Source organism: Cajanus cajan, chromosome 10 (genome assembly GCF_000230855.2).
Source record: "Cajanus cajan strain Asha chromosome 10, NIPB_CcT2T_4, whole genome shotgun sequence".
NCBI classification, from domain to species: domain Eukaryota; kingdom Viridiplantae; phylum Streptophyta; class Magnoliopsida; order Fabales; family Fabaceae; genus Cajanus; species Cajanus cajan.
The window spans coordinates 13614461-13634575 of NC_138526.1; the positions used below are offsets into that span (position 1 = coordinate 13614461).

At 28.6% G+C, this 20115-nt stretch overlaps 1 long non-coding RNA gene across 1 annotated transcript; it reads left to right on the forward strand.

The window, feature by feature from the left end:
• The first annotated feature begins 3953 nt into the window (after nt 1-3953).
• LOC145952738 (uncharacterized) lies at nt 3954-11094 on the forward strand. The gene is made up of 2 exons (XR_014430239.1): nt 3954-5163; nt 6079-11094. It is a non-coding gene; the product is annotated as an uncharacterized LOC145952738 (long non-coding RNA).
• Nucleotides 11095-20115: the final 9021 nt, after the last annotated feature.

The following is a 20115-nucleotide window of genomic DNA, read 5'->3' on the forward strand; positions in this document are numbered from 1 at the left end:
TCCTAAATTAATTAATTGGTTTCAATGTGGGACTTTCCGTCCAAATTGCTTTAACGGTGTTAACTTTTGGCCACGTGGACGCCACGTAGATGCGTACGTGGCATCCACGTGGATGAGAATTTTTTTTAAAACACCTGGACCCAGAACGGCCCGTTCTAAAACCGGAACGGGCTGTTCTGGTTGCAAAATTAAAACACCACCAGTGAAGCAAAACGGGCCGTTCTGAAATCAGAACGGGCCGTTCTGGTTTCAGAACGGCCCGTTCCAGAACTGTGAATAAAATATTCTTTACTTGATTTTGTTTTTGATATTATAATTATGCAATTTTGATCTCTAAGGTTTTAATTGAGTAATTTCAGTCCTTAAAAGATTATAATTGTGTAATTTTAGTCTCACAATTTTTAATTGAACAATTTTAATCTCTCAAATATCATAATTGTGGAATTTTAGTCTTTCTCATTAAAAATTTAATAATTTTAAAATTTTAATATATATATATATAATGTTTTAAAACTATATAATTGTTTGTTTATTTAAATTAACGTATATTTTTTTTAATGTGTCAAATGATATATATTTATTATTACTAAATAAATAAAATTTATATATTATTAGTATTTTAATATTACTGATAAATTAATATCAATAATATTTTTACTATATTTATAAATAAACTAATAATTTGATAAATATAAATTAATATATATTAATATACTTTTACAAAAATATAAATATAAAAATTGAAGGACCAAAATCGCGCAATTATAATTCTTTAAGGACTAAAATTATGCAAATAAAATCTTGGAGATCACAAAACTGCACAATTGTAATACTTGAGAGAAAAAATGCAATTAAACAAATATTCTTGATTAATTTTATTAAAAAATATAATAATTTTGAAAAATATTTTTTTATGGTAAATATTTTAAAATTACTTATTTTTATAAAATATAATTGTATTATAAATAGAGTAATAATTTTTTCTTTTTCTCTTTTTGTTTGAAGAAATATTTAAATATCACTTTATAATTTTTTGCAACTTATTTAAAATTAAAAGAATAAAATAATAAAAATTAATAAGATAAACATAATAAAATAAAATATAAAAAAATATTAATATATTTATTTTATTAGATATAATAACATAATTAAAATATAATTAATAATATATATTTTATAAATTTATTAATATTTTATATATATAAAAAAAAACGGAACGGCCCGTTCTGAAACCGGAACGGGCCGTTCTGGTTACATTTTCAGTGTGTTAATTTTGCACCTGAGACGGGCCGTTCCGGATGCAAAATTAATACACCAAAAGTGCACCCAGAACTGCCCGTTCCGGTTTCAGAACGGGCCGTTCTGGGTCCAGGTGTTTTCAAAAAAATTCTCATCTACGTGGCATCCACGTATGCATCTACGTGGCGTCCACGTGGCCAAAAGTTAACACCGTTAAAGCAATTTGGACGGAAAGTCCCACAAGGTTTTATATCCAGCAACGTTGGCTTATTATTAATCTATCGTTCATTTATTTTTGGTTAAAACCCTATTTTGGTCCCTTATAATCTTTTTTTGTTTCAATTTAGTCCCTCATTAATTTTTGGTCTCAATTTGGTCCTAAATTAATTAATTAGTTTCAATTTAGTACTAAATTAATTAATTGGTTTCAATGTGGGACTTTCCGTCCAAATTGCTTTAACGGTGTTAACTTTTGGCCACGTGGACGCCACGTAGATGCGTACGTGGCATCCACGTGGATGAGAATTTTTTTTAAAACACCTGGACCCAGAACGGCCCGTTCTAAAACCGGAACGGGCCGTTCTGGTTGCAAAATTAAAACACCACCAGTGAAGCAAAACGGGCCGTTCTGAAATCAGAACGGGCCGTTCTGGTTTCAGAACGGCCCGTTCCAGAACTGTGAATAAAATATTCTTTACTTGATTTTGTTTTTGATATTATAATTATGCAATTTTGATCTCTAAGGTTTTAATTGAGTAATTTCAGTCCTTAAAAGATTATAATTGTGTAATTTTAGTCTCACAATTTTTAATTGAACAATTTTAATCTCTCAAATATCATAATTGTGGAATTTTAGTCTTTCTCATTAAAAATTTAATAATTTTAAAATTTTAATATATATATATATATAATGTTTTAAAACTATATAATTGTTTGTTTATTTAAATTAACGTATATTTTTTTTAATGTATCAAATGATATATATTTATTATTACTAAATAAATAAAATTTATATATTATTAGTATTTTAATATTACTGATAAATTAATATCAATAATATTTTTACTATATTTATAAATAAACTAATAATTTGATAAATATAACTTAATATATATTAATATACTTTTACAAAAATATAAATATAAAAATTGAAGGACCAAAATCGCGCAATTATAATTCTTTAAGGACTAAAATTATGCAATTAAAATCTTGGAGATCACAAAACTGCACAATTGTAATACTTGAGAGATAAAAAATGCAATTAAACAAATATTCTTGATTAATTTTATTAAAAAATATAATAATTTTGAAATATATTTTTTTATGGTAAAAATTTTAAAATTACTTATTTTTATAAAATATAATTGTCTTATAAATAGAGTAATAATTTTTTCTTTTTCTCTTTTTGTTTGAAGAAATATTTAAATATCACTTTATAATTTTTTGCAACTTATTTAAAATTAAAAGAATAAAATATAAAAAAATATTAATATATTTATTTTATTAGATATAATAACATAATTAAAATATAATTAATAATATATATTTTATAAAATTATTAATATTTTATATATATAAAAAAAAAAACCGGAACGTCCCGTTCTGAAACCGGAACGGGCCGTTCTGGTTACATTTTCAGTGTGTTAATTTTGCACCTGGAACGGGCCGTTCCGGATGCAAAATTAATACACCAAAAGTGCACCCAGAACTGCCCGTTCCGGTTTCAGAACGGGCCGTTTTGGGTCCAGGTGTTTTCAAAAAATATCTCATCTACGTGGCATCCACGTATGCATCTACGTGGCGTCCACGTGGCCAAAAGTTAACACCGTTAAAGCAATTTGGACGGAAAGTCCCACAAGGTTTTATATCCAGCAACGTTGGCTTATTATTAATCTATCGTTCATTTATTTTTGGTTAAAACCCTATTTTGGTCCCTTATAATCTTTTTTTGTTTCAATTTAGTCCCTCATTAATTTTTGGTCTCAATTTGGTCCTAAATTAATTAATTGGTTTCAATTTAGTCCTAAATTAATTAATTGGTTTCAATGTGGGACTTTCCGTCCAAATTGCTTTAACGGTGTTAACTTTTGGCCACGTGGACGCCACGTAGATGCATACGTGGCATCCACGTGGATGAGAATTTTTTTTAAAACACCTGGACCCAGAACGGCACGTTGTGACACCCTCTACCCCATCATCAATTCACAATTAAATAATAAGAAAAATTTCTTTTTTTTCTTTTTGGGTAAATAAAATCTTTCATAGTTTAATAACATCTTTCACGTATAAAACAATTGTTTCAAATATTATAAGGTAGAAGATTCACATTCGTAACTCATCAATCATAAAAAGTCAACATATAAGTATTAAGATTCAAGAAATCATATAAAGGAAAATATAGATTAATCCAGCAAAGGTGGCAGAGCCTCCTAGTTAGGAATTAATTTATAACTTTGAAATCATATAATAAAATAGTATAATAAAGATGTACATTTTGGTCTTTTCTCAAGAATGTTCAAAATTACATAAGAAGAGAAAATTAAAGCTTTTTAATATAATAACATCCAAAATAAACCTAGCTATGCCCGACGTCACATCCTATCAGAGCATGCCCCACTGAAGCCTTAAGCCTCATCACCAACATCCCCATGATGCTGATCATCTGCAACATAATTTAAAACATATACAAAAATAACAAGGGAGTGAGAAACATCTCACTCAGTTTCAGGTGAAGAATAAAGGTTAGATAGCACCCACACACACACAACAAATATAAGTCACATGTAAACAATACACATACATCATCAATATTACAAATACATTCATTTATCATGCAATGATGTCATGGACTCATCTCATAAATGCATGCATGTGGCGCCATACGGAAGTTTCACATATCATCACTGGTGACCCAAAGGTACACCTGGTTACATCACTGGTGACCCTAAGGTACACCTGGTTACATCACTGGTGACCCTAAGGTACACCTGGTTACAAGTTACATCACTGGTGACCCTAAGGTACACCTTGTTAGCATGTTACATCACTGGTGACCCCAAGGTACACCTCGTTAGCAAGTTACATCACTGGTATGCGGCCTCAGCGGCACACCTGGAATAATATATGCGTATGATGCATGTCATACCATCATAATCTCATTGACTCAATATTTAACTTGTTACATAATTTCATTTAGTACATCATGTCCTCATTTGTCATAGTCTCATAATCATAGTTTGTCTCAATAGTCAATTCTTAGGTCTCATGTGTAACATCCCAAATTTTATTCAATGAAAAAGGGTTATTTTTTATTTTAAATATTTATGAAATTATTAAAGGGTTTAAAAATGTAATATCCCAAATTTTAATAAATAAAACAAGTTATTTTGATTTTAAATATTTATTGAGATTATTAGAAGGTTTGTCATATTTTTATTTAAGTATTTTACTATTTACGTATTTTACTATTCATGTATTTTACTATTCACGTATACGTTTTTCACTATTCATAAATACGTATTTACGTATTTGTAAATAGTATTTTACTGTGCATGTGCACAGTAACTGGCGGCTACAGAGGGGGCTGCGGATCTGAAGTTTATAAATTTTAATAAATTTTATTATTTTAATGAATAGTGCATAGTGCATAGTAATTTATAATATTATTTTAATGAATAGTGCATAGTGCATAGTATTTTCAAAATTTCTATAAATAGGGGCCTAAGGTTTTGAAAATTTAGAATTCTAGAGAGAAGGAAATTCTGGAGAAATAGAGAGAGAAAGTAAGAGAGAGAGAAGGAGAAAGAAAAGGAGGTTCTGCTCTAGTGCCTTGTTTAAGGAGAAAGAGGAAGAGATTCTGCCCTAATTCCGATTCCTTTTAAAGAAAGAAGAGAGGAGATTCTGCCCAAATTTCTGTAAACCCAGGTAAGGGGGGGAGTGGGAAACCTCGCTTGGGGGTGTGGGAATAATTGTTAAATAGTTTGTTTGTTGGATTGGCTCCCGATCCCTTGCCTGTTGTTTATTTCTTTGAATATGTATTATTGATGTGTTTTGTTTTATATCTTATTTATTTACATATTAGAATCTGTTATTTGAATGGAAGGCTAAGCCTCCTAAGTATTTATAAATTTGTAATCTATTATTTAAATGGAAGGCTGAGCCTCCTTATTATCTTATATTACCTTTTAAGCTTCCTACTTTACTTAAAAGATCTTAATATATTATTATTGAAAAATATGATACCTAAGCAACCTCTGGACTGTTGGATTGTTGGACTGTTGGACTGTTGGACTGTTTGGACTGTTGGACTGTTTGGACTGTTGGACTATTGGACTATTAAATTGGATTATTGAAATAATTCTTAATTATGAAATATGAATATGATATGTGTAACATGCTAAAGGTTGAGTCTGTGAATGTATGACATGCATCATATGCACATATTACTCCAGGTGTGCCGCTGAGGCCGCATACCCACGACTAACAAGGTGTACCTTTGAGTCACCCACGATATGCTAACGAGGTGTATGAACACCAGTGATAGGTGTGCCTTCGGGACACCAGTGATGTAACATGCTAACGAGGTGTATGAACACCAGTGATAGGTGTACCTTTGGGTCACCAGTGATAAATTCTGCAACTTCTGTATGGCGCCACATGCATACATTAGTGAGTCAAGTCAAGGAAATCATTACACATAAGCATATATGTGAGATTGATTATATATGTGAATTATATTGCGTGTGTGTGTGCTATTTAACTTTTATTTCTATATCTGCAACTGAGTGAGAAGTTTCTCACTCCCTTGTCATTTTTGTGTATATTTAAATTATGATGCAGATAATTAGCATGAGGCTGAGGATGTTGGTGGTGAAGCTTAGGCTTCTGTTTGGGTTTCGCTCTGATAGGATGTGACATCGGGATTAGCTAGACTAATTGTTAAATTATTATTTTTTTTCTTTTGTAATTTTTATGTTATTTATGTTGAAAGTGTGTATTTTTGTCATATTATAATTTTACTAAAAGATTATAAGTTAATTCCTAACTAGGAGGCCCTGCCACCTTTACTGGGATTAATCTATAATCTTTATTTTATTATTTCTTGACAATTTGATACTTACAGTTGAAAATTATGAATGTGCATCTTTTACCCAATGATACTTGAGATAATTATTTTATATTAGACTAAGAAAGAATTTATATATAGATGGTTTATATCTATTGTAATTATGTTGGGGTAGAGGGTGTCACATTTAGTGGTATCAGAGCAGGTCGATTTAATCGAACGTGTGTGTTATGTGCTTATCATGACTCTGTTGTGTACTCTGACTATGTTTTATTTGTTGTGTATTATGATGATGATGTTTGTTTTGTGTTGATATTGTTGATTTTGATATTGCTATGTAATTAGAGGAAAGATAGTCATGATAGTGTTAGCCAACTAGAGCTATTAGAACCTTGGATGTGAGTGATACATTGAGTGTACTAAGAGTTTATGATTGGTGGAGTTTTTGACATCTATAGTTGTAGCAGGTTCAATCTAAGGGTGGTTGTCTCCTTGGTGAGAGATCGAAATGATGATAATTCCCTTAAGTGTTATTATTGACAAGTTAATTATTTATGGTTTAGGTAGCATGTGAGTTATTGCGGTTGAGGATAGTATTGAGAAGCTTGAACGAGAAATTGAGGAGTGAATTTGGAAAGAGTTGAGGTACTTTGTGACATTAGATATATTGATACACTAATGTTGTTTGGTGTAGAAAATATTTTCGCTACAGTTTTGACAGTTTGAGTATCATATTGACAGAATTAGATTTTTTTTTTTTTTTTTTTTTTTTTGCGGTCTTTATGAAGATTATGGCTTTGGATATTATTTTCCCAATGGAATTGGAAAAAGATAAAACAGAGGTTTGAAACTTTAGTTATGACTGCTTCGATGATCAGAAGTTTAGTTGTAAGCGCTGAATATACTTGAAGTGATTTTTGAATCTTTAGCTAAGGAGATGATCTTTTTGGAATCTTATGTCTTTCTAAGAGTTGTAGTTTAATCAATTAGTTTTCTTTGATGATAGGATAAGATCAAATGGAAGAATTGAACTCTCTATGTGTTGTTTTCTTTGATAGTTATTTAAAAAAAAGAAATTAGGCTGTATAATAATATTTTTGGGTTAGTAGGCAATGCAATGATAAGAATTGACTTTGTTAAGATATTTGGGATGTTATCATGTGGATTAAGAGGTTGTTTAAGGTTGTATGATGCTATGTGGTAAAGGTTGTTCATGTACATACTTATGAATGGTATATAAACAGGTTTAAAGTAGGTATTCTAATATGATTTAATATGCATGCATGTTGATTTGTGGATAGATGACCTTAGGGATCAATTGGTGAATGTCGTGTAGTTAGTGAAAGTGATTTTAGGGTGTGATATGATCATATTATAGTTGAAGATGAAGATATATCTAAGATGGGTATATGTTAAATTGTCTAAGTATTACTATTATATTTATTTTATTTTATTATATGAGGTAAGTTTTCTAGTTCCTGTAAATTCCATTTGAGGTAAATATGGATCTGTTTAGGTAGAAGTTGTGTTTAAAATGAGGAAATATCTAAGCCAGTTAGGAAGGATAAGAGTTTTATTAGGTTAGCCTATTATTATTAAAGAATTATTAAAGGAATTTCTAGGATAGTATTGCCCTTAACTACATTCACTAGGAGGAAGTATTATCTTTATGTGGAATAGTAGGTTTGAGAGTAGTTTCAACTCTTATGGAAACATTGACTAGTGATAACGTTACCGGACTTTAGTGAGTTTTATGTGGTATAGAGTGATGTTTTGAAGACAAGTTTGATGGATTATTTCCATGACCTTGAGTTAGGGGTTGTAATGTTTACACTTGAGATTTTGGAGACATTACTGGTATAATACTAAGCTTGAGGTATTTAGCGATCATAAGAGCCTTAAATATCTTTTGACCGAAAGAGATAGTTGAAAATCTTTAAGGAATAAGATTTTAATTTTGAAAGTTATTGAGCCAAAGTTATTGTGGTAACCGATGTTTTGTGTAGGAAACCTTTATATTTTCCCTTATGGATCTTTGGACTCAAATTAGAAATTTAAGTCTGCCTTGTGAGATTACTCCTAGTAATGTAAAACTAGGTATGACTCGAGTAACAAGTGGATCATTGAAAGAAATTTGAGAAAATATAATTAGTTGATTCATTTTGGTGACAAGATACGAGGCTATAAGATAAGGTGATGGATAAAAATTTGAATTGGTTGTAGATGGAGTAGTAAAATTAGTGATATGATATATGTAACATATGCTTAGGAGCTTGATCTTTATAGATAATCGTAGAAGTAAAAACAATATTCTGGCAGATATTTTGATTACGATGATCACTAATTTATTATTTTGATGATTTAAGGAGTGAATTTGATTGCAGAATTTAGAAACTTATGCTTGATGTGTAAGATTATCTCTAGTAGCATTGACTTATTAATGGGTGAGATTAGAGGAACCAGGAGTTAGATCCTTTATTAGTGACCCAAGTAAGCAAGATATTAGAAAGGAAACATTTGGATGCTTAGTAAACTTGAAAGGACATAAGAGTACTCTTAATATTTATTTAGGAGTTGCTAAAATGTATCAGAGTGGCGCAGCAGAAGCGTGATGGTCTAAGATGAAAGAGAAGTAGAGAAATTGAATCAAGGTATGGAGAGTGAGTTTAAATTTGGAGTGGATGAAGTTTTGAGATTTAAGGATAAGTTGTGCATTTCTAGTATGTCAGAGCTTAAAGCAATCCTAGAAGGAGGTCATAAGAGTATCCTTAGATATCTTTTGAGTTGTACATCAATAAGGTAGTAAGGTTGCATAGGATTTAAAAAGCAAGATACGTGAAGTTTATTCATTCATATTTTCAAGCAAATTTCGGGGACGAAATTTCTAAAAGGAGGGGAGTAAATGTAACATCCCAAATTTTATTCAATGAAAAAGGGTTATTTTTTATTTTAAATATTTATGAAATTATTAAAGGGTTTAAAAATGTAATATCCCAAATTTTAATAAATAAAACAAGTTATTTTGATTTTAAATATTTATTGAGATTATTAGAAGGTTTGTCATATTTTTATTTAAGTATTTTACTATTTACGTATTTTACTATTCATGTATTTTACTATTCACGTATACGTTTTTCACTATTCATAAATACGTATTTACGTATTTGTAAATAGTATTTTACTGTGCATGTGCACAGTAACTGGCGGCTACAGAGGGGGCTGCGGATCTGAAGTTTATAAATTTTAATAAATTTTATTATTTTAATGAATAGTGCATAGTGCATAGTAATTTATAATATTATTTTAATGAATAGTGCATAGTGCATAGTATTTTCAAAATTTCTATAAATAGGGGCCTAAGGTTTTGAAAATTTAGAATTCTAGAGAGAAGGAAATTCTGGAGAAATAGAGAGAGAAAGTAAGAGAGAGAGAAGGAGAAAGAAAAGGAGGTTCTGCTCTAGTGCCTTGTTTAAGGAGAAAGAGGAAGAGATTCTGCCCTAATTCCGATTCCTTTTAAAGAAAGAAGAGAGGAGATTCTGCCCAAATTTCTGTAAACCCAGGTAAGGGGGGGAGTGGGAAACCTCGCTTGGGGGTGTGGGAATAATTGTTAAATAGTTTGTTTGTTGGATTGGCTCCCGATCCCTTGCCTGTTGTTTATTTCTTTGAATATGTATTATTGATGTGTTTTGTTTTATATCTTATTTATTTACATATTAGAATCTGTTATTTGAATGGAAGGCTAAGCCTCCTAAGTATTTATAAATTTGTAATCTATTATTTAAATGGAAGGCTGAGCCTCCTTATTATCTTATATTACCTTTTAAGCTTCCTACTTTACTTAAAAGATCTTAATATATTATTATTGAAAAATATGATACCTAAGCAACCTCTGGACTGTTGGATTGTTGGACTGTTGGACTGTTGGACTGTTTGGACTGTTGGACTGTTTGGACTGTTGGACTATTGGACTATTAAATTGGATTATTAAAATAATTCTTAATTATGAAATATGAATATGATATGTGTAACATGCTAAAGGTTGAGTCTGTGAATGTATGACATGCATCATATGCACATATTACTCCAGGTGTGCCGCTGAGGCCGCATACCCACGACTAACAAGGTGTACCTTTGAGTCACCCACGATATGCTAACGAGGTGTATGAACACCAGTGATAGGTGTGCCTTCGGGACACCAGTGATGTAACATGCTAACGAGGTGTATGAACACCAGTGATAGGTGTACCTTTGGGTCACCAGTGATAAATTCTGCAACTTCTGTATGGCGCCACATGCATACATTAGTGAGTCAAGTCAAGGAAATCATTATACATAAGCATATATGTGAGATTGATTATATATGTGAATTATATTGCGTGTGTGTGTGCTATTTAACTTTTATTTCTATATCTGCAACTGAGTGAGAAGTTTCTCACTCCCTTGTCATTTTTGTGTATATTTAAATTATGATGCAGATAATTAGCATGAGGCTGAGGATGTTGGTGGTGAAGCTTAGGCTTCTGTTTGGGTTTCGCTCTGATAGGATGTGACATCGGGATTAGCTAGACTAATTGTTAAATTATTATTTTTTTTCTTTTGTAATTTTTATGTTATTTATGTTGAAAGTGTGTATTTTTGTCATATTATAATTTTACTAAAAGATTATAAGTTAATTCCTAACTAGGAGGCCCTGCCACCTTTACTGGGATTAATCTATAATCTTTATTTTATTATTTCTTGACAATTTGATACTTACAGTTGAAAATTATGAATGTGCATCTTTTACCCAATGATACTTGAGATAATTATTTTATATTAGACTAAGAAAGAATTTATATATAGATGGTTTATATCTATTGTAATTATGTTGGGGTAGAGGGTGTCACATCATGTCATTTGTCCATATTTCACATGGTCATGTCATCAATACTCCTCATAAGGTCTGCATAGGTATTCACAGAGATTCAGAGAGCATTCATATTCATATTAAAACTCATGTATTATTAACATTAATTTCATATTCATTTATTACTTCAACAAAGAAAAAGGTAGAGTAAATAGAAAATCAGACAGAACAACGGCACTTTCAACAAAAACAAAGTAGAATAAATAGAAAATCGGACAGAACAACGGCACCTTCAACAAAAAGCAAAGTAAAGTAAATAGAAATTTAGACAGAACAACGGCACCTTCAACAAAAAGTAGAGTAAATAGAAATTAAACAGAATAACGACAAAGGATTGAGGGCCAATCCGACAAACAACTATCCAACAATTATCCCCACACCCTTGAGCGAGGTTCTCACTCCCCCCTTACCTGGATAGGCGGAGTTGGAACTTGGGCAGGGTCTCCTCCTCTAGATCCCTTTTTTTTCTTTCCCTCTCTCTCTCTTTCTTTCTTTCTCTCTCTCTCTCTAAAATTTTCACTTCTTCTCCTCTGTACCAAATTTTCACCCCCCTGCCCCTATTTATAGGCCTCCTGGCGCAACCAGAACGGCCGTACTGATTTCGGAACGGCCCGTTCCGGATCCTTCAAACGTGGGCAGATTTCTCAACTGGAACGGCCCGTTCCAAAACCGGAACGGCCCGTTCCGAGACTCAGCAGAACGACGCGTTCTGTTTCTAGAACGGCCCGTTCTCCATACCAGAACGGCCCGTTCTCCATCCAGAACGGCCCGTTCCAGGCCCGTTCTGGAACTTGAAAAAAATAGCATATTCGCTCTTTTGGAACGGCCCGTTCTGCATTTGGAACGACCCGTTCCGAAACCCAGAAATACCCTTGTCCCTTTATTAAAATTACGAAAATGCCATCAATAATTACGAAAATGCCATTACTAATAAAAATATCCTTTTAAGGAAATTGGGGTGTTACACCCGTTCTAAAACCGGAACGGGCCGTTCTGGTTGCAAAACTAAAACACCACCAGTGAAGCAAAACGGGCCGTTCTGAAATCAGAACGGGCCGTTCTGGTTTCAGAACGGCCCGTTCCAGAACTGTGAATAAAATATTCTTTACTTAATTTTGTTTTTGATGTTATAATTATGCAATTTTGATCTCTAAGGTTTTAATTGAGTAATTTCAATCCTTAAAAGATTATAATTGTGTAATTTTAGTCTCACAATTTTTAATTGAACAATTTTAATCTCTCAAATATCATAATTGTGGAATTTTAGTCTTTCTCATTAAAAATTTAATAATTTTAAAATTTTAATATATATATATATAATGTTTTAAAACTATATAATTGTTTGTTTATTTAAATTAACGTATATATTTTTTTTAATGTATCAAATGATATATATTTATTATTACTAAATAAATAAAATTTATATATTATTAGTATTTTAATATTACTGATAAATTAATATCAATAATATTTTTACTATATTTATAAATAAACTAATAATTTGATAAATATAACTTAATATATATTAATATACTTTTACAAAAATATAAATATAAAAATTGAAGGACCAAAATCGCGCAATTATAATTCTTTAAGGACTAAAATTATGCAATTAAAATCTTGGAGATCACAAAACTGCACAATTGTAATACTTGAGAGATAAAAAATGAAATTAAACAAATATTCTTGATTAATTTTATTAAAAAATATAATAATTTTGAAAAATATTTTTTTATGGTAAAAATTTTAAAATTACTTATTTTTATAAAATATAATTGTCTTATAAATAGAGTAATAATTTTTTCTTTTTCTCTTTTTGTTTGAAGAAATATTTAAATATCACTTTATAATTTTTTGCAACTTATTTAAAATTAAAAGAATAAAACAATAAAAATTAATAAGATAAACATAATAAAATAAAATATAAAAAAATATTAATATATTTATTTTATTAGATATAATAACATAATTAAAATATAATTAATAATATATATTTTATAAAATTGTTAATATTTTATATATATAAAAAAAAAAACCGGAACGTCCCGTTCTGCAACCGGAACGGGCCGTTCTGGTTACATTTTCAGTGTGTTAATTTTGCACCTGGAACGAGCCGTTTCGGATGCAAAATTAATACACCAAAAGTGCACCCAGAACTGCCCGTTCCGGTTTCAGAACGAGCCGTTCTGGGTCCAGATGTTTTCAAAAAAATTCTCATCTATGTGGCATCCACGTATGCATCTACATGGCGTCCACGTGGCCAAAAGTTAACACCGTTAAAACAATTTGGACGGAAAGTCCCACAAGGTTTTATATCCAGAACGTTGGCTTATTATTAATCTATCGTTCATTTATTTTTGGTTAAAACCCTATTTTGGTCCCTTATAATCTTTTTTTGTTTCAATTTAGTCCCTCATTAATTTTTTGTCTCAATTTGGTCCCAAATTAATTAATTGGTTTCAATTTAGTCCTAAATTAATTAATTGGTTTCAATGTGGGACTTTCCGTCCAAATTGCTTTAACGGTGTTAAGTTTTGGCCACGTGGACGCCACGTAGATGCATACATCCACGTGGATGAGAATTTTTTTTAAAACACCTGGACCCAGAACGGCCCGTTCTAAAACCGGAACGAGCCGTTCTGGTTGCAAAATTAAAACACCACCAGTGAAGCAAAACGGGCCGTTCTGAAATCAGAACGGGCCGTTCTGGTTTCAGAACGGCCCGTTCCAGAACTGTGAATAAAATATTCTTTACTTAATTTTGTTTTTGATGTTATAATTATGCAATTTTGATCTCTAAGGTTTTAATTGAGTAATTTCAATCCTTAAAAGATTATAATTGTGTAATTTTAGTCTCACAATTTTTAATTGAACAATTTTAATCTCTCAAATATCATAATTGTGGAATTTTAGTCTTTCTCATTAAAAATTTAATAATTTTAAAATTTTAATATATATATATATATAATGTTTTAAAACTATATAATTGTTTGTTTATTTAAATTAACGTATATATTTTTTTTAATGTATCAAATGATATATATTTATTATTACTAAATAAATAAAATTTATATATTATTAGTATTTTAATATTACTGATAAATTAATATCAATAATATTTTTACTATATTTATAAATAAACTAATAATTTGATAAATATAACTTAATATATATTAATATACTTTTACAAAAATATAAATATAAAAATTGAAGGACCAAAATCGCGCAATTATAATTCTTTAAGGACTAAAATTATGCAATTAAAATCTTGGAGATCACAAAACTGCACAATTGTAATACTTGAGAGATAAAAAATGAAATTAAACAAATATTCTTGATTAATTTTATTAAAAAATATAATAATTTTGAAAAATATTTTTTTATGGTAAAAATTTTAAAATTACTTATTTTTATAAAATATAATTGTCTTATAAATAGAGTAATAATTTTTTCTTTTCCTCTTTTTGTTTGAAGAAATATTTAAATATCACTTTATAATTTTTTGCAACTTATTTAAAATTAAAAGAATAAAACAATAAAAATTAATAAGATAAACATAATAAAATAAAATATAAAAAAATATTAATATATTTATTTTATTAGATATAATAACATAATTAAAATATAATTAATAATATATATTTTATAAAATTGTTAATATTTTATATATATAAAAAAAAAAACCGGAACGTCCCGTTCTGCAACCGGAACGGGCCGTTCTGGTTACATTTTCAGTGTGTTAATTTTGCACCTGGAACGGACCGTTCCGGATGCAAAATTAATACACCAAAAGTGCACCCAGAACTGTCCGTTCCGGTTTCAAAACGGGCCGTTCTGGGTCCAGGTGTTTTCAAAAAAATTCTCATCTACGTGGCATCCACGTCTGCATCTACGTGGTGTCCACGTGGCCAAAAGTTAACACCGTTAAAGCAATTTGGACGGAAAGTCCCACAAGGTTTTATATCCAGCAACGTTGGCTTATTATTAATCTATCGTTCATTTATTTTTGGTTAAAACCCTATTTTGGTCCCTTATAATCTTTTTTTGTTTCAATTTAGTCCCTCATTAATTTTTGGTCTCAATTTGGTCCTAAATTAATTAATTGGTTTCAATTTAGTCCTAAATTAATTAATTGGTTTCAATGTGGGACTTTCCGTCCAAATTGCTTTAACGGTGTTAACTTTTGGCCACGTGGACGCCACGTAGATGCATATGTGGCATCCACGTGGATGAGAATTTTTTTTAAAACACCTGGACCCAGAACGGCCCGTTCTAAAACCGGAACGGGCCGTTCTGGTTGCAAAATTAAAACACCACCAGTGAAGCAAAACGGGCCGTTCTGAAATCAGAACGGACCGTTCTGGTTTCAGAACGGCCCGTTCCAGAACTGTGAATAAAATATTCTTTACTTAATTTTGTTTTTGATATTATAATTATGCAATTTTGATCTCTAAGGTTTTAATTGAGTAATATCAGTCCTTAAAAGATTATAATTGTGTAATTTTAGTCTCACAATTTTTAATTGAACAATTTTAATCTCTCAAATATCATAATTGTGGAATTTTAGTCTTTCTCATTAAAAATTTAATAATTTTAAAATTTTAATATATATATATATAATGTTTTAAAACTATATAATTGTTTGTTTATTTAAATTAACGTATATATTTTTTTTAATGTATCAAATGATATATATTTATTATTACTAAATAAATAAAATTTATATATTATTAGTATTTTAATATTACTGATAAATTAATATCAATAATATTTTTACTATATTTATAAATAAACTAATAATTTGATAAATATAACTTAATATATATTAATATACTTTTACAAAAATATAAATATAAAAATTGAAGGACCAAAATCGCGCAATTATAATTCTTTAAGGACTAAAATTATGCAATTAAAATCTTGGAGATCACAAAACTGCACAATTGTAATACTTGAGAGATAAAAAATGCAATTAAACAAATATTCTTGATTAATTTTATTAAAAAATATAATAATTTTGAAAAATATTTTTTTATGGTAAAAATTTTAAAATTACTTATTTTTATAAAATATAATTGTCTTATAAATAGAGTAATAATTTTTTCTTTTTCTCTTTTTGTTTGAAGAAATATTTAAATATCACTTTATAATTTTTTGCAACTTATTTAAAATTAAAAGAATAAAATAATAAAAATTAATAAGATAAACATAATAAAATAAAATATAAAAAAATATTAATATATTTATTTTATTAGATATAATAACATAATTAAAATATAATTAATAATATATATTTTATAAAATTATTAATATTTTATATATATAAAAAAAAAAACCGGAACGTCCCGTTCTGAAACCGGAACGGCCCGTTCTGAAACCGGAACAGGCCGTTCTGGTTACATTTTCAGTGTGTTAATTTTGCACCTGGAACGGGCCGTTCCGGATGCAAAATTAATACACCAAAAGTGCACCCAGAACTGCCCGTTCCGGGTTCAGAACGGGCCGTTCTGGGTCCAGGTGTTTTCAAAAAAATTCTCATCTACGTGGCATCCACGTATGCATCTACGTGGCGTCCACGTGGCCAAAAGTTAACACCGTTAAAGCAATTGGACGGAAAGATTATAATTATGCAATTTGGACTGTGAATAAAATATTCTTTACTTAATTTTGTTTTTGATATTATAATTATGCAATTTTGATGTCTAAGGTTTTAATTGAGTAATTTCAGTCCTTAAAAGATTATAATTGTGTAATTTTAGTCTCATAATTTTTAATTGAACAATTTTAATCTCTCAAATATCATAATTGTGGAATTTTAGTCTTTCTCATTAAAAATTTAATAATTTTAAAATTTTAATATATATATATATATATAATGTTTTAAAACTATATAATTGTTTGTTTATTTAAATTAACGTATATTTTTTTTTAATGTATCAAATGATATATATTTATTATTACTAAATAAATAAATTTATATATTATTAGTATTTTAATATTACTGATAAATTAATATCAATAATATTTTTACCCTTTTTTTAAATAAACTAATAATTTGATAAATATAACTTAATATATATTAATATACTTTTACAAAAATATAAATATATAAGATCAGATATATATTTCTAATTAATATACTTATATTTTTGTAAAAGTATATTAATATATAACAAGTTATATTTATCAAATTATTAGTTTATCTATAAATATATTAATAATATTATTGATATAATATCGAAAATTATAATATACGTTAATTTGAATAGATAAATAATTATTTAATTTTAAAACATTATATATATATATATATATATTAAAATTATTAATTTTTAATGGGAGAAACAAAAATCATACTATTATGATATTTGAGGGACTAAAATTGTTCAATTAAAAATTGAAGGACCAAAATCGCGCAATTACAATTCTTTAAGGACTAAAATTATGCAATTAAAATCTTGGAGATCACAAAACTGCACAATTGTAATACTTGAGGGATAAAAAATGCAATTAAACCAATATTCTTAATTAATTTTATTAAAAAATATAATAATTAATAAGATAAAAGGAATATCACTTTATAATTTTTTGCAACTTATTTAAGATTAAAGGAATAAAATGATAAAAATTAATAAGATAAACATAATAAAATAAAATATATAAAAAAATTAATATATTTATTTTATTGGATATAATAACATAATTAAAATATAATTAATAATATATATTTTATAAAATTATTAATATTTTATATATAAAAAAATAAAATAAAACCTGAACGACCCGTTCTGAAACTGGAACGGGACGTTCTGAAACTGGAACGGGCCGTTCTGGTGCATTTTGGGTGTGCTAATTTTGCACTTGGAACGGGCCGTTCCGGAGGCAAAATTAACACACCAAAAGTGCACCCAGAACGGCCCGTTCCGGTTTCAGAACGGGCCGTTCTGGGTCCATGTGTTTTGAAAAAAATTCTCATCCACGTGGATGTCACGTATGCATCTACGTGGCGTTCACGTGGCCAAAAGTTAACACCATTAAAACAATTTGGACGGAAAGTCCCACATTGAAACCAATTAATTAATTTAGGACTAAATTGAAACCAATTAATTAATTTGGGACCAAATTGAGACTAAAAATTAATGAAAGACTAAATTGAAACAAAAAAAGATTATAAGGGACCAAAATAGGGTTTTAACCTTTATTTTTTCTTTAACTGAAATGACACGTGTGTTAGATGTGAAAAAAAAAATATTAAGGAACAGTTTTTTATGTATCATTTTAAAGACCAAAATTCTACAAAATGATATTTTAAGAACTAAAATTATAAATTTAATTTTATTTAAGAGTTTCTTTTTCTATTAAAATTAAATTTTCAAAAAGTTAAAACGATATTTATAAATTTACTCTTGAATATTAAATTCGTGAGAATATTTTTAAATTTCTTTTAATATAACTGTTTTTAATTTTTCTTTTGATGGAAAAGGTTTTTCAGAATTTTTTAATTATTTATTTAATTTAATTTTTATTTATCATATTTATTTATAAATTAAATTTTAATTTATAAAATAAATTATCAATTGTTAAAAAAGTGATAATATAAATTATTTATCATAAATTTAATATTTATCTATACAAAGATTCGTTATATTTTTTTAATTATGTATCTTTTATAATTCCCAATGATAAAAAAAAGTATATTATTTATTTGTATATGTAATTTTTAATTACATATAATAAACATTTAGTATGTGAAGTATATAAGTTAAACTACTAGTAAATAATAAAAATGTGAAAAATAAAAAAAGGAAAGGAAAGGAAAGGAAAGGGAAAAAAAGCTTTAATAAAACTTGAAGAAAGGTTAAAAGAAGATACCATTATATTTTCATAACATGTGTTACTCAATTTTGTTTAAATAAATGAAAATATTAAAAAAAAATTCAAAAAATAATCAAAGAGAAGAAAAATGAGACTAAAATAATTATTTAATTTAGATCCTAAAATATTGTAATTGTATAAATTTAGTTTCTAAAATATCATGTTAACATATTAGTATCATGTTAACCCATGTTAATACTTAGGAGTATAAGTAGGTAATGATATACATGCGAACTTAACATGCCAAAATCAACCCACTTATGTTTTTATGGGTTGGGTTGATTTTATTTTTTTGTTAATCAATTATAATTGGGTTGGGTTATGGGTCAAGGGGATTATTATCTGATAACTTTAACCAATCCGACTTATAATAAATTATTAAATTAAATTAAAAATACTACACACAATACAACACATAATACGTTTTAAATGAACTTTATACCAAATGGACTTTAATTAACTGAAGACCACTACTACTAATATAAATCGACACCCTCCACTACCAAAAACCCTATGAATAGCTAAGGGTGCCTAACCATCAATAAGATAGGTACTCGACCCTTGACCATCCTGACCTTACAAATCACTTGAGTTGCCAAATGAACATACCTCATGAGATAGAAAGAGTTAAGTCTCCCACCATGGCAAATCTTATCGGTAACCAATGATGCAAAAACAACTATAGAATTAGATCATTCAACACTTTTGGCGACTAAAGACATTGAACAAATGTTTGGTACAAATAAGGTTAACAAGATAATTAAGTCTAACCATGATGAAACAAGGATTAAGGCACACATTACCTATTTGGTAATCTCAAACTAGGGCCCATCAGGTTAGGATCCATCATGGTTAGTATAAATGGTGATGCATATTGAGGTAATAAACTATTGTTCATTAATATTTGCATTTATTATATCGAGTAAATATCTTACTTAAGTGTTGGAATACTTTTTGCATCTGCCCTACCCATTTTGTGGTGTTAGAGGAATCAAATCAAGTAGAAGCGAGGCAAGAGATAGAAGATGAA